Source organism: Episyrphus balteatus, chromosome 4 (assembly GCF_945859705.1).
Source record: "Episyrphus balteatus chromosome 4, idEpiBalt1.1, whole genome shotgun sequence".
NCBI classification, from domain to species: domain Eukaryota; kingdom Metazoa; phylum Arthropoda; class Insecta; order Diptera; family Syrphidae; genus Episyrphus; species Episyrphus balteatus.
The window spans coordinates 12,658,456-12,673,755 of NC_079137.1; the positions used below are offsets into that span (position 1 = coordinate 12,658,456).

Sequence of the window (15,300 nt, forward strand, 5' to 3'; positions counted from 1 at the left end):
GTATTAATTTTTTGCACATATTATTAAAACCCAATTTAATTAAAAAAAAAAACAAACTGAGTGAATTAAAAAAAAATAATTTTTAAATAAAAAATTTATTTAAATGAATTAAAACTTTTTCTGATTTTTTCTATTTGTTCTTTTCTTAACCACAATAGCTCATAAAAAGTTTTTAGTTCAATTAAATTAATTTTTTATCTAAAAATTATTTTTTTTTTAATTCACTCAGTTTGTTTATTTTTATGCACACATGGGACTTTTGGGGACTTTTGACATTTTACTTTAATCGACATTTAAATACTCTGTACCAGTTTTCAGCCCTATGCGAATTATTTCTGGGTTGAATATCTAATTTGTCTGGACTAGTATCAAAAAAAATGTTGTCTAAATAACAACAAATTTGTCGTTGTAGATCTGTAGCTAAATCCATTTTTGCAGAATGCACTAAGAATGACGACCTTACAGTCAATGTGCCTATTAGATGGGGCTTCAAACACGTTTTAAATATAAACATTAGATTTAAATCTACCGAGCTTTCATTAATGAAGCAGCCACCTATGGTCCCAATGTACTTTACTCTTTTACTCACAGACTTGAATAATGAAACGATTTTGTTCATATACTTGATACTTAACTAAATTCCCTATAGACAAATTATTTTATAATCAAAATAGTTGATATCATCTATTAGGTCTAGCGTCGTGAAATTTTCCATGAATAAAATAACTTTGTCTTAGTCATAAACAATAAATTCTAAAAAATACTTCATTAGATTAGTTTTTGTTGATATCTTCATTTAAATTGATAATTCTTTATTTTATTAACAAAAACATTTAAATTACCTAAGTTAACAAAAGAATTCAATTCAAAATCATGCTTAGGAATCATGTGAGGATGTAGTTTTATCGTACAAATAATAATTTTTTTTGTGAAGACTTCTAAAAATAACAGAAAAACTAACCACAAAAAGGCATTCCAATTTGAAATCAAATTGAAACCAAATTAATATGAGTAATTTACTCTTCACTTCACAAATACATACTACATACATATTATCATCCCGATGACTTTGCTATTGAATCAAAGTCATAATAATAAGTCAAAAGAAAAATATATTTTTTTTTTATTTTTATTTCTCATGATGCATGAGAAGTTTCATTTTAATTAAATCAAATACTAAGTATATGTATGTGGACACAAATTGTTTACCCTTGGCCATAACTATACAACAACTACCTACCTATCAATTCAAAATGTCTATTTGTACGCCCAGATACAGATATTTCAACCAGATATCTGAAATACTGGGGTGAATATGTGACATTCAATCAGAGATAGGTACAATGCAAAACTAATGGAAACAAATTTATATTATTAACTTCACTTAATATTCTAGTGTCTGATAGGAAATAAATTAAAATATTAGTAGTTGATTTGTTTTGTTTTTGGTTTTTAATTCATTAAAAACTGTTTTTGTTGTTGTTTTCTTATCACCTCTTTGGAATCTAGACGTTTTAGACAATGTTGTGAAAATAAAACATTTAATTTAAATAACTTTATTAGTTTTCTTGCACGCGTCATTGTGATTATGAGTTTATGGTACGCAAACGTAGTATATCTGTCTTCTGCAGCACACTCATAGCTATTTAAATAGGCGCATTTTATTAAAGATAAATAAAGTGTTTATATATTAATTTTTGTTTTGTTTTTATGATTACCATGGGCCTATTTTTACATCAAAAACAAATACTTTAAACATCAATAGGGGCTTCCCATTGGACTTTTTTGAAAATGTGAATTCTTTCGATTACAAAAAATATTTTACAAATTTGGAGCACAATCGTTGTTAGACCCCAGTTTATCTTAGACTGGGGTTTATCCAATGTTATTTGAATAGGATAAGCTCCAATCTTTCTTAGAAGCAGCTTAGACTGTGTCTATGAATATGGCCCATTATATTTTATCCACATTAAGTTATTAAAACAAACAACAAGAAATAGCAAAAACAACTGAAAATATTATTGGTTCTTTTAGCTCTTAAACGATGTTTTCATTATTTTCACGCACTAAAAGGGTGAGTTACGTGGTAAAAAGTAAACATTAGAAATACATTAGAATAGCAAGCACGTGCAACCCAGTCATGCATTGTATTAACAAACAAAACAAAATTTCCTAAAATTATTTAAGAAGTTAGAACGAATATTTTTCTTTCGGTTTTTTTTTAACTATTTATTTTTAATGTTTTAAGATAAAAAAAAACATTCTAAAAAACTCTAGAACAACTCTTACCGCTAGAACAGTAACATACTTTTGACCCAGTCATTCATAGGATTTTTTAAAGTAATTTAATGTTACATTGATATTTATTCTTTAAATCTGTTTAATGAATTTGATCCGCACAGAAAAGAACAGAAAAGATCCGAAAAGTACAAGTTTTTGTGTTTCATGAAAAAAAATCTCGCCCCAACTTGTTCTACAATCTGTCGTTTTAGAGCCCCCACAAACTTTCTATCGGCCGACAGTTTAGTCGGTCTCTTAATCAGTATAAAAATGTATGAAAGTGCGCACACTACAACGATTAAGTATCGGCCGATCAAAAAGTTTGTTTGATCGAAAAAATAGTTTGTTTTGCTACACAATAATTGCCTTCAAACTAAAATATTTCTTACCCAGCCGACTATTTAGTCGCCTTCCTGTGCGCACACTAGGAGCCCAACAAAAAATGATTTTTAAATTTTAAATTTTGCTACTGATATAGACAAAATGTCAATCTTGTTAAATACGAAGTTGAACTTTTCTGTTCTTTCTTCTTCTGACAGTATTTACAAACTTGTGCTGCTCTGGGTCTGTTCTTTCCTAGATTTTTTCATTAAACAGACCTTTTAATTGTTTTAAATATTATAGATTTTTTTTCATTGAACCTATTTAAACGACTTGTAGTGTATATTTAATTCCGGTACAGTATCTGATAAGTGATATTTGTTTTTCGTTTGCATAGATAAATTCACTGATTGTAGCGGTAAGTGTTTTATTTGTATATACAATATCACACACAAAAAAGAAAAACAAACAAACAAACAACAACTCTCCGTAATAATAGGCGTGTTTTATTGGTACTCAGTATTTTACTGAGTAAACATTTTATGCAGTAAACAACAACAAACGACTACTTTTATTTATTATTAATAATCCCTTACTGTTGAAGAGTCAAAAATGTTTAAGTTTAGAAACAAATTTTCTTTGTAAACCAACAAATTAAAAACTTTTGTTTATCCTTAGCAATCATTTGTTGTTGTTTACCGTGCAAAATTTTAATGAGCTAAGTACTGAGTTACCAATAAAACACGGCTAATAAAATAACAATTAATTCACTTATGAGAGTGTTGAAGTTAATGTCAATATTGCAAACATGACAGTTTCGTTATAATAAAGCAATACGTTAATTTATATTTTATCATTCAATAATAAATGGTCTGTTTTCATTCAAAGTCCAATAAATATTATCATGCTTTGTTATTATTTTGGTCAATACAGAAAAATGCTGCTATGCAGGTATACCTAGACCTACTATCAAAAAATCGATACTAATTCGAATGCATTCGGCTGTTTGTTTTGAGAGTTTTCGACGAACAAAGATTTTAAAATTATAAATATTGGAATAGATTTATGTATGTATATTAATTCAAAGTTTACTGAATCTTACTGAATCTTATTACTACTTCCCAATAATTAAGCATTTCTAACGTATCTATCTTTTAATTTTTTTTAATTCTGAAAATGCAAACAAATTAAAAACCTGTAAAAGAACTACTCATAATATACAGGTATAAATCTTGGTACAAAAAATGTATAACAAAAGTTGTCAAAGACCACTAGAAAAAATTTCAAACTTAGCAGATTATACTTCTTGTGTTCATAAAATTACTCGCATGAGTTATTTTTCAAGAAGCAAACAATTTTAAACTAATCCAATTAACCATCAGCATTTACATTTAGGTAACAAGAGTCTGTTATAGATGGGATTTTTACTAGTTTAAGAGGGTGGTTATGTGCACCTTAAAGAAAAATCATAAATTCCTTTTGTTGTGAAATTTGAAAACATTTCACTTTCTACAAGGTTGCTGATGTAAAATATCGATCCAAAAGAAACAAACGGACACACACAAAAAATTAGTCCGTGAATTTCATCAGACAAACCTAGTTTTAATAATATCGATGCTGTGAATACGAATCCCAAATCCATTTGACCCATTTATGTACATAAAGGGCGTCCGTTATTTGAGGGTTTTGCGAGAATCAAGTTCCTTAGTGGACAAACTATTTCAAAATAATAAAACAAATCTCCTTATTTATGAAGATTTTTATTTTGACGATAGATGGCGCCCCACGAGGGTTAAATTTTATTCTCATTTGAAAAATGTATATGTTGACTTATGATATCATTCTCTTAGATATAGCTTTAAAGAAGAAAAGTTTAATGAAGTTCTTGTCTGCATCGAACACCGTTTTCAAAATGGTATAAACCATCTTTTTAGGACCAGGGGTTTACTCAAGATATTTATATTGGTTTGAAATTTTTATTTCACCTCCGTTGAAGTACCATCTTTTTGATGCCGTTCTTCTACCACCGTTTCTAAAGATTACAATTTCAGAGTTTTCAGACTAAACGCGGATAATCCGAAAACCTTGAAACACATAGTTTGTCCACTTAGAAAGTTGTTTCTCGAAAAATCCTAAAACATTTCGGATTATCGCAAGTCATAAAAAAATCGAAACTTCGATTACTACTTCCCATGTTGAGCATTTTTGTCATGCTTTGCATAGAGGGAGTCGCTCAATTAAGTTTGAAGTCTAAAGTTAAGTCAGATAAGTCAACATACTATCACCATTATACTTTTTATGGTCAATTAGTTTTGTACTTTTCATACCTTTCATATATATGAAACATGACGAAATTTAATGAATTTTATACGCCATCATAAATCAAGCACCTTGCCAACGCTCTGGACACCGATGAAAAAAGTGCCGAAGATAAAAACCGAAAAAACTCACATGATTAACTTCGGAATTAACTCATTCGTTTAAATATTTATTTTACTGGGCAATCGGTTATCAAATTTCAGAATACCTAAAACCTTTGTAACTTGAAAAAATTCTCACGCTCAATTTAACATTTACTCGTAAAACAAATCTTTTCGTGCCGTACCGTTTTTTTTTCAATATTTTTAATGATTTAGTTATTTGGTATTTTATTGCTGTAAAGGATCGAAATTTTGATTCAGATCTTCAATAAATTGGAGAGTGATAAGTGAACTGTGAAATTACCACAGGAACGTCTTATGTCTTCAAACAAGTGACGAAAGAATGGACAAAGCTTTCTTTTAATTTTCTATTTAAGGTTATTTCCAGCTTGAATAAATAGAAAATAGAAAGCATTTAATAAACGTCTTTTTTCCCCCATTGCAGGCCATTATCCTAGATACTGATATTTTTATATTTTCTATGTAAAAAAAAAAACTTCTATCTAGATCCTAATAGTTAACATTTATATTGTTTTTTTTTTTAGTCATAATTCATCTCTGTTCCACCCTGAAATCAAATCAACTTAATGTAACCTAAAGTAGTTAAGTATATGTATATTTTTAATTATGGCACACCTAACACCTAAACATGTTCTGATTATTTCAATCGATGATACAATTTCGAAGTAAAGACCTTTTCATCACGCAATCTCATACCTTTTCTTATTCAAAAATAAATAACAACTTACAAACTTTCTTACTTCAAAGAAAATCATCGCCTAAAATAAACCCGCGAAATTATTTTATATTTTATGATATGCTACCGCATGTCAGACTTGTTCCTAATTTAGAAAAGTGTGTGTTTTGTTCATCGTCTTCGATGACGTCTTTATTTAAGTAAAGTAACATTCATAGTCGGATTTGTGAAGTTTTATCTGAGCAATGCCAAATTAAAAACAACGAAGCTACTTCGGCATTGGCATAATAGTTAGAATTTCGAACTTCAATATAAAAAAAAATCGAACTACGTTCAAAGATGCACAGTGTCCATCATGGGCATATAAATTCAATTTTAAAGAAAAGCTCAAGCCTCTCCACCCATTTTTACTATTTTTTTTAACTCTTGGGCAATATCTCTTATATTCTGTTCTAGAAAATTCGGTTCCTATATTATAATTATAATTATTACATGCATATCAATCTGTACCGCCCTCTGATAATGGATCTTTTTTTATTAATAAGTCATGGCATTTGCTGCAATTGCAGAATAATTTTTGTTTTGCCGGCCAACTATGCATGTCCGCACATGCAGTAAATGCATGGTCGCCACTGTTGATCGGTGGTCTGACATCAACTCGACGGTCAATTCCCCACAACATATTTCAATTGTAAAGTTTATGATGACGGCGGCCTTTTTTTAAATGAAACGTGCACGCTATATAGAAAGAAAGTACATACTTAGTTTTGAGTCTCAATCAAATCACTTTAATATTCATAGTAATTTCTAGTGTGATTAGTGAGAGCACGAAGCGAGGACGTTTACAAGGTCATTTGATGGACATACCAAACACGCTATAATTGTTTATGTATGTTACGGCTGCCACAAATATTACACCATTCCTTGAAACTGTATAAGCTGGTAATTAGTTTTGTCAAATATATTTGGTTTTTTTGTTTTGGATCTCAATGTAAACAAATAAGTTACCCACCATAGGTATCGTATGATTAGAAATCTAATTTTTTAGTCATGCAATGAAGGAAAAATAATAATGTTTGTCTAGTAAAGTATATTTGTATTGACCTTTTCAAATAACATATACAAATTATAATTAAGACTTTGAAATTGTATAATAAGAATTAGGTAATACATTTGTATCAATAGGATTTTTAAGTGGACTCCAAACATTATAACATCTGTTAGATTTTTTTGTAATTTGAACTTTGAAAGAAAATATTTAGCGATTGTCTCCAGATACGCTTTTAAGTATAAGGTATAGGACTTTTTAATAAAAGTTAAACGGTAAGCGTTTCGTGCCTCAAAAATAATAAGTAGTTTTCGAAAACGTCTAATTAAAGTCGATTTGATCGTCACTTAATCGATGTTTCTGAACCCAGGAGTTGCTGAGCCGTTTTTTTACTTGTCGATTTTAGAAGCACAACATGACGAACAGCAAAAGTCGACAAGGACTTGTATGATTTAAGTCACTCGAGTCGACTTACGCCGATTAGCGTCGTGTCGCACAGGAAATATCGACTCTAAAACGAGAGTTAAATTTAAAAGCTACACTATAGATGAAAATATGAATATAAATAAAAGACTTCGATGCAAAATCTACATAATATTGAATTTAAATGCTTCAAAACAAAAACCATTGCATATTTATTTAATTAATTAATCTTTATTTTACAGTTTAAAGTACTTGATTAAAAAAATTTAAGTAGCGTTTTTAACAGTTTAATGAGAATAATGTGTTAATAATGCGTGACGCATAGATAAGGAAATGATCTGAATTTTATTTTTAAAATGGTTTCTAAGTTCAGTTTTAATTCGATCTAATTTAAATTTCTATAATGTGTAAGGGAAGACTGGGCACATTTTGACATTAATTTTTGTATAAACGCTATATCCGATAAATGGTTTAAAGAAATCGAGACCTTTGTAGCTGTTTGTAACATTGATTTTTCAACTTTATTTATTATCTTTTCAATTTTCCTTCCAACTTTTCCATTTACAGTACCTATTGTAAATTAAATCGAGTTTGTTTTTCTTTTCTGGAACATTCACTCCCTGATTTTTAGAGTAACACATTCTTTTTTTTTCAACAAAATCTTTCAATTGCGAAAACAAATCAAACAAATGACTTCTATAAAACTTCGACAGTTTCCAAACACGAAATCCATTGGTTACAAAGTTAAAAACTATATACCAAAGGTATGAACTTATTGAAATGCCCAAAGACTTTGTTCAATTCGTAAAACAGTTTCTTCTTCCTCCTAAAATATTTCCCTAATATATTTCTAATTCCGTGGTTTAGACGCCTTTAGGCAACTAATGAAACCTCACATTCCTATTGCTTTAGAGATATATAGTTTGTACGGTAAATGATTCATAACGTTTTCTCTTTTGAAATTAAAAAGAAAAAAACATGAAGAATAAACCTCATGTTACAAAACAATAATTTTGTAATAACAAATTTTATAAAAATAATGACAAACTCAAACTTACTCAAGCAAAGTTAAAACTTGCGTTAACTATGGCGTATACGTAACTAATTTTAATGTTCGCTCAAGTGAACATCAAAGCTGATGGTTCCACATAAAATTATAAGTTTTATTGAGCTCTCACTTTATATATGTTGTTTACCAAACGTATGTAACTATCTTTGAAACTTTAAGTACGTAGGTATAACGTAGTATATTTTTATCTATACACATTTCCAAATCCTCTGAAAGGAAAAGAAAAAAATAAACAATTGCATGAAGTCATCTAATCCTATTGAAAGACATTTTGGTATACATTGTCCTTTTATTTCGTTTTTATAGTTCAGGGATCAGAGTTGTAAAATAAATAAAATTTTATTACACACTAGGCCAACTCGCTTTACCTTGTCAAATAAAATGAAGGAAGTAATCGAATTGGTCTCTTTTGGAAAATATAAGCAGAGAAATATTTTTGAAACTAAAGTGAGTTAAACCTTTCCTTGGTGTATATGTGTTTTAAAATCTTTATTTAAAAAACGTGATTGATAAAAAATATAAAAAGTTATTTAGGTCACTTTAAAGTTCTTTTTTATACCCCTAGACTATCAGCAAACGAGTACTGATTTTGAGATCATAATAAAAGTAAACTTTTCTTTTTTTATTTCATGACTCATTTGGACCAGCGCCAAGGGTCATTGGCTATGGAAATTGCATTTCTCGAAATGACATGACTGTGTTACGTTGGTTGTTTTTATCCTATATAACTATAGATATTTGAATTCTTCATAGTGAATGCAACAAAATAAACACAAAGTAAAGATATATGTAATGTGCTTAAGAAAATGTGAAATGTTCTCTTGATAGAAATATACCCGGAATGTGTTTCCTCTTTTCAAGAAATTCTTGCACACTTACTCGAATAATGTGAATAGTTTTATGTTATGTTTTGGAAATAAAAAAATCCGAAAATTATGGCATTGCCAATTTGGAGCATGGTAATACTAATGAGAGTAGGTACTCAATTGAATGGAAATAAAATATGAGACAATTTTACATTTTATGTTCAATCTAAATTGTATTTTTAAGATGTACCTTATACATACTATCATATATATTTTTCAGAAATTTAATGGCGATTTAGGGTTGCAATACAAAAGTTTTTCGAAAGAAACTTTATTCGGTTTCGCTTTTCCTTGATTTCAAATACATAACAAGTTTTTTTAGTAAATTCATCGACCTGGAATCGAATCCATAAGTAAAATTCATGGTTTAACTAAAGAATATCTATACTGAGCTTTCAGATTCTCGTTATCTCGTCATAACTAATTTTTGAAATAGGGTCTAAGTTCTATCTAGTGTCATAGCTTCATATCTAAAATAAATTCGTATCATTTACTGAATTCATTCCTCAACGAGATACACCTAAAAATTTCGAGCAAAAGTTATTGAAACACAACAAATTTGTAATTCTAACCCTGAAGTTATTTTTAAAATTCCCGATTATATTTGACATATACGTGTATTATATTATGTAGTACGTATTTAACGACTACTCCTTGCATTGCATGTTACTATAATAGGTCATTTTTCGCTATCACTGACGTACGGTATTCTGTACAGCTAAATCAAGCTTGCCTTTTATTCCAAATTGATTTAGTTTCCGTTTTGTTGTATAGTGCTTACGTAACAAAAGTGTTTTTCTATTTATTGAACAACAAGAAGAGGGACTCCTACTAACTTCTCTTAGTGTAGTCTCTCTTATCTATTTGAATGAAAAAGAAATTGAACCATTTTCTAAAACAATATATTGTATGAACATGAACAGGGTTGCCATAGTCATTTGAGTGGTTCTAATCCGCAATTTAGCGTTAAAGTCTATAAAACTGTGGTTTAGCTATTGCATGAAAAAGAAATTACTTATTTAATTTACATTGACTTCATCCCAGTGTAAGTTAAACTAATGTTTAAAAATAATTATGAATACGTCCCATTAGATTTATGATTAATTGACAATTTGAGAAACAGAAAACAATAATTAATTATTGTTATTTTTATTTTATTTCGTTGTACTTTTTTAAACAACCTGGCAATCCTATGAACAAATTAAATGAATAAATTTTTAAAAAAAGTTAAATGTGGCAGCCACAGATAGGTATAAAGTTCATTCGTAATTATTGTTGTCTAGCTTAGTTTAAAAATATCGGACAATGACATTTTTATTATGTAACATTTTAAGCGCTTTATTGTCTCTCTTGACTTTGACCGAAGAAATTGATAATTATACTGTCTAAAATAAAACAACAATTATTTACTGTAAATGACATCAATTTCTTTGTTGCTGGTTGGTTTATTGTTTTATTGATTGTGACATCTCATCACAAAGTTTATTTTTGCAAAAAAAAAAAAAATAAACCTCTTAGTTCAATATAAACAAGAAGTGTCAGCATGATAGTGTTGCTTAGGTGGCCCAAAAAGAATTGTAATCATATTTTTGATTGATTTTACGAAAACTACATTTTATTAAGGTTTTAAAGTCCCCTTTTCTAGCCCACAAACACAAAAACCAATAATATACGGCTAGTGCAAGCTTTAACAAGATAGGAAAAATAGCCAAATCAATAACAAAGCCGAGTAAGATTTTGGAAAAATATTTAATGCACACATTTTGCACTGAATTTTGATTTTTTAAGTTAAAAAAAATGATACATTTTTTGTGGACATTATTTTACATTTAAAAAAATTAAAGCGTATATTCATCTATTTTGTCTATTACATTGTGTTATCGTATGTAACACGTAAGTTGTTTTTTTTTACAACTAATTTTTCGCATGCAAACAAAATCAATTTGCAATATTTTTTTTGTATCAAAAAAAAAAACCATTTGCATTTTAATAAATGCACTGTTTTTGATGTGATATTTTTATAACTTTATAAAAATTGCTAGTTTGCATAAAAACTTAATTTCTCAGCTAACTTCTAGAATTTAAAGTTATGAAAAAGATCAAGGGGCACGGTAGTGCCCAGCCAAGTTCTCTCGCAACTTTGGCACTACACCCTTATTTACAGGAAACAACTCAGGCCATTTTCGACCCCCTCTTACTTCTACACCATAGATGCCAGAAATTTGTTGAGCTTGTCAAAACCATACTTCTCACAAAATGTCAGCTTTTTACGATGAGTAGCTTCTGAGATATAGGGCTTCAAAAATCGCGAAAACCCTAACTGACTCACTGATTCACTAACTCACTGACAGATCATCAAAATTATGAAGAACTTCCCGCTATCGTAAAAACTTTTAATTTTACACGGTGAGGTGGTTGTGATGTATGCAAAGGAAAAAGTCGAAAATTTGAGATTTATACAAAGGAAAAAATTTAAAATTTGAGAATTTTAGCCAGGGGGCGTGGCAACCGCCCATTTCCGCTGAACTTTCATCAAATATAGAGATTTTAAAATTTTGGTTTCAAAATTGTATCAATAAAATTTTTATTGTTTAAGCCTAGTACGCTAAACGAAATTTTCCGTACAAAATTTCGTTAACGAAATCTTGAACGAAATCTTGTTTTTGCTTTAAAACTTATTTTAGGATGTTTTTTCTTGAATTTTTTTATTTATATTTTTATTATTTTTACTTGGCTATAATACCTGATGGTATTTTCTCGTTAATATGTCCGCTGTTTACTTTGGAGACTTCAAAATTTCGTTTCGCTTCAGCAGCGTACTAGGTTTTACTTGGAAATTTTTTAAACATCTTTAAAAATCGGTAATAAAAAGAAAAATTGTCATGTAATCAATCAAAATTTTACTGTTCCAAATTTGAAACCAAACTTTAGAACTTGGTACACTTTTACATACATACATCTAATCTCAGTACTTTTTGTGCCAGCATAAATTCAACCCAGGAGAACTTGGCTCTTTTCTTAACAGTAATGTTTTTGTTGTGATTTCATTTTTTATATATTTGATTTAAAAATTAGTAAGATAATTGGACAGCAATGGAATAATAATAGTCCTTATTGAGAATCTTGTTCAACTTTTGATGCGACAAAAGTCGTTTGAATCGGTAATAAATACCTATTTATTTAAGTATTGTGTATTTTTTAGGACAGAGATATTTGCTATTGTGAACTATGATTTTTGATTTGAGTTGAAGCAAAATTGTAAACGAAAAAGATCGAACGATTAAACAAAAAGATATCGTATCACTTCTTCTTCCTTTTTCTCGGCGCTGTTATGATCTCGATGTCGAGGGGATCATAACTATCCCACGTAACTGCTTCACACTAGTGATCCGCCTGTGGGGTTCGCCGGGTTGACCTCAGAAATCGGCGGCAAGCCTCCCGGTTTTGTATTGTTCCATTTCTAAGGCCAACTGAATGCTGGTGGTTTTGCATTTGCTTGTCCCAGGAGTTTTTAGGCCTACCTTTCTTTCTATTTCGTGTTGGAACGTTGTATGATATTGCTTTTTTGACGGGGTTCTCAGGATCTCTCCTTTGAACATGGCAATACCAACTGAGTCGGTCGTGTTCAATTTTTTGGGAGATGGTGTTTTTAACATGAAGGCTTCCTCGGATCTTCGTACTTCTAATTCTATCAAGCTTTGTTACTCCTGCTGTCATACGAAGCATCTTCATCTCAGCTGCCGTTAACTTACTCTCATACTTTTTGTACATTGTCCAACATTGTGAACCGTATGTGAGTGCTGGACGCACAACTGCGGTGTAGAGTCTTCCTTTCAGTTTAGGGGGCATTTTTCGATCACAGAAGATGGCAGAATTTTCCCGCCACTTCATCCACCCTACGCTTACGCGATGATTAATATCGTCATCACAAGTACCTTCGTTATTTATCATAGACCCCAGATATTTAAACTTTTCACACTTGGGAAGCACTACACCATTCAAATAAATGTCAGGAATAGGCCTGTGTGGATCAGAAAATGGGCAGCATAGGTATTCTGTCTTTTTCGCGCTTATGCGGTACCCACTACCTTCTAGAACATCCACCCATACATCAAGTGCTCGTTGCAGGGATATCGGGTCTTCACTTATGATGGCTCCATCGTCAGCAAAGAATAACTGATATCGTATCACAATATGAGAAAACATTTTCGATGATCGACTTTCGACAAAAATTCGTCTATCGATAGAGATTCAGATTTTCGATGATCGACTACCGATGTACGTCGTCGAAAGATTAACGACACTAGCAATATAGGTAAATGCACTTTTTGACATTGGTTCAAAATGTTTGAATCTTTGAGTATTTATACGAGTTTTTATTTTTCAGACTTCTAATAAAAAAAAGAGAATTCGGTCTAAAATTTGTTTGTAGAGAAACATGGAAAATCAATTATTAAAGCAATTACTCCTTCAACTTTTTAGGCATTCGTGAGAACTTATTTATAAGATACCTATCTACGGCATATGCGTAAGCCAATATGAAGACAATTTTAACTACGAGGGCGGTTTGAAAAGTTCTTGGCCTGACCAATAAAATGCAATACATTTTAAAACTTTTTTTTAATCCCTTTTTACAAATTCTCTTCTTATACCAATACACTCATTTGATGTGTTTTCTGGTGCTTCTATTCCCTTTTTATAGGCCGATTCCTCCAACTCTTCAAAAAACACATCCGACTCAGCAATCACCTCCTCGTTGGTGAAGAATTAGCGTCCAGCCAATTTTTTTTTTAATTTGGAAAGAGGTAGTTGTCTGATGGTGCCAAATCCGCTGAATAAGGGGGTGGCTCAGTACTCCAAATCGAAGTTCATGGAGTTTAGATTCTCTCTAGAGATTTCAATTCCATTGAATATTTGTTCTTTTTTAAGCAAACGCGGCAGCCACCTTGCGGAACGTTTTTTCGACCCCAATTCTTCGGTCAAAATGTGGTAAGCCCGCTCAGAAGAGATCCCCATTGTCTTGCTTATTTTTCGCCATTTTAACCTTCGGTCGTCTAAAACCATTTTATGGACTTTATCGACGTTTTCTGAAGAGGTGGATGTTGCTGGCTTCCGCTTCTGGGATCATCTTCGACGCTCTGTCTGCCATGTTTAAATAAGGCTGTTAACTTTTTGACCGTGGAATATGAAGGTGCAGATTTCCCCAATGTCTAATAGAAGTCTTCTTTAATTTGATTTGGTATCATATTCTTTTTGGCCAATTTTTAATAACGACTTTAATTTAATTTTTTTCAATTTTCGTTACTAGCAAAAGATAAGTTCAAACAAAAAATTGCACTGATAAAAATTCGTGACCAATTTTAATGAAACTTAACATACAATCATAATATATATTAGGCTATTTGGGTAATTAAAATTAATTTGTTTAAACAACGCTATCTATGTTAGGCCGAGAACTTTTCAAACTGCCCTCGTATATAATTTAAAAAATAAAACAAAATAAAATAAACAAAATAAAATGGAATTATCTATAATATAAAATAAAAACAAAAAAAGTTATTTGAGTTTCTTAAAGTAGCATCAGCCATTCGGTATTAAAGGTATCTATCACGTGCAATGAAGGGTTAAAACAAATAAAACGAATTTTATAATTGGCCCAACTATTGCGATTGCTTTTATAAAAAGTCATTGATTTACCTACATTCTTTATTTAAGTGACTCAAGCATAAAACTTTTAATATTCGGCTTCAGCAATGCGATGCAAGGATTTTTTTAAATTTTTTTCTTTTCGTCTATATCGAATTTTCATAGTTTTATTACGTCCTTGTGCACTATATTTAATGGTTTGTATATTTTAAAAATAACGCATTGTGAAAAATATAACATAAAGGAAAGTTGTCATAATAACAAATTGTGACATTCTATCCCATATGACCATCATTCTATAAACGACAAACAATATTTTTGTTGACAGTCACATCCAATAAGCCATTTCATCATCAAAACAAACCAAGTCGTAGAATTTTTTTTATTTTTCTCAATTGACATGCTGTTACATCACAACGAAAATACGCTATAGAACAAAGTATTATTCAAAGCCCATTCATTAAATTTTCTCTAAAAAAAAGTTCCTATATATATAGCTACATCATGATACGAGAATGAGAATAAAAAAT

At 30.2% G+C, this 15,300-nt stretch overlaps 1 protein-coding gene across 1 annotated transcript in view; it reads right to left on the reverse strand.

The window, feature by feature from the left end:
* LOC129918136 (uncharacterized) overlaps window positions 1-15,300 on the reverse strand; it is a 37,547-nt gene that overhangs the window by 21,110 nt on the left and 1,137 nt on the right. The window lies entirely within an intron of this gene.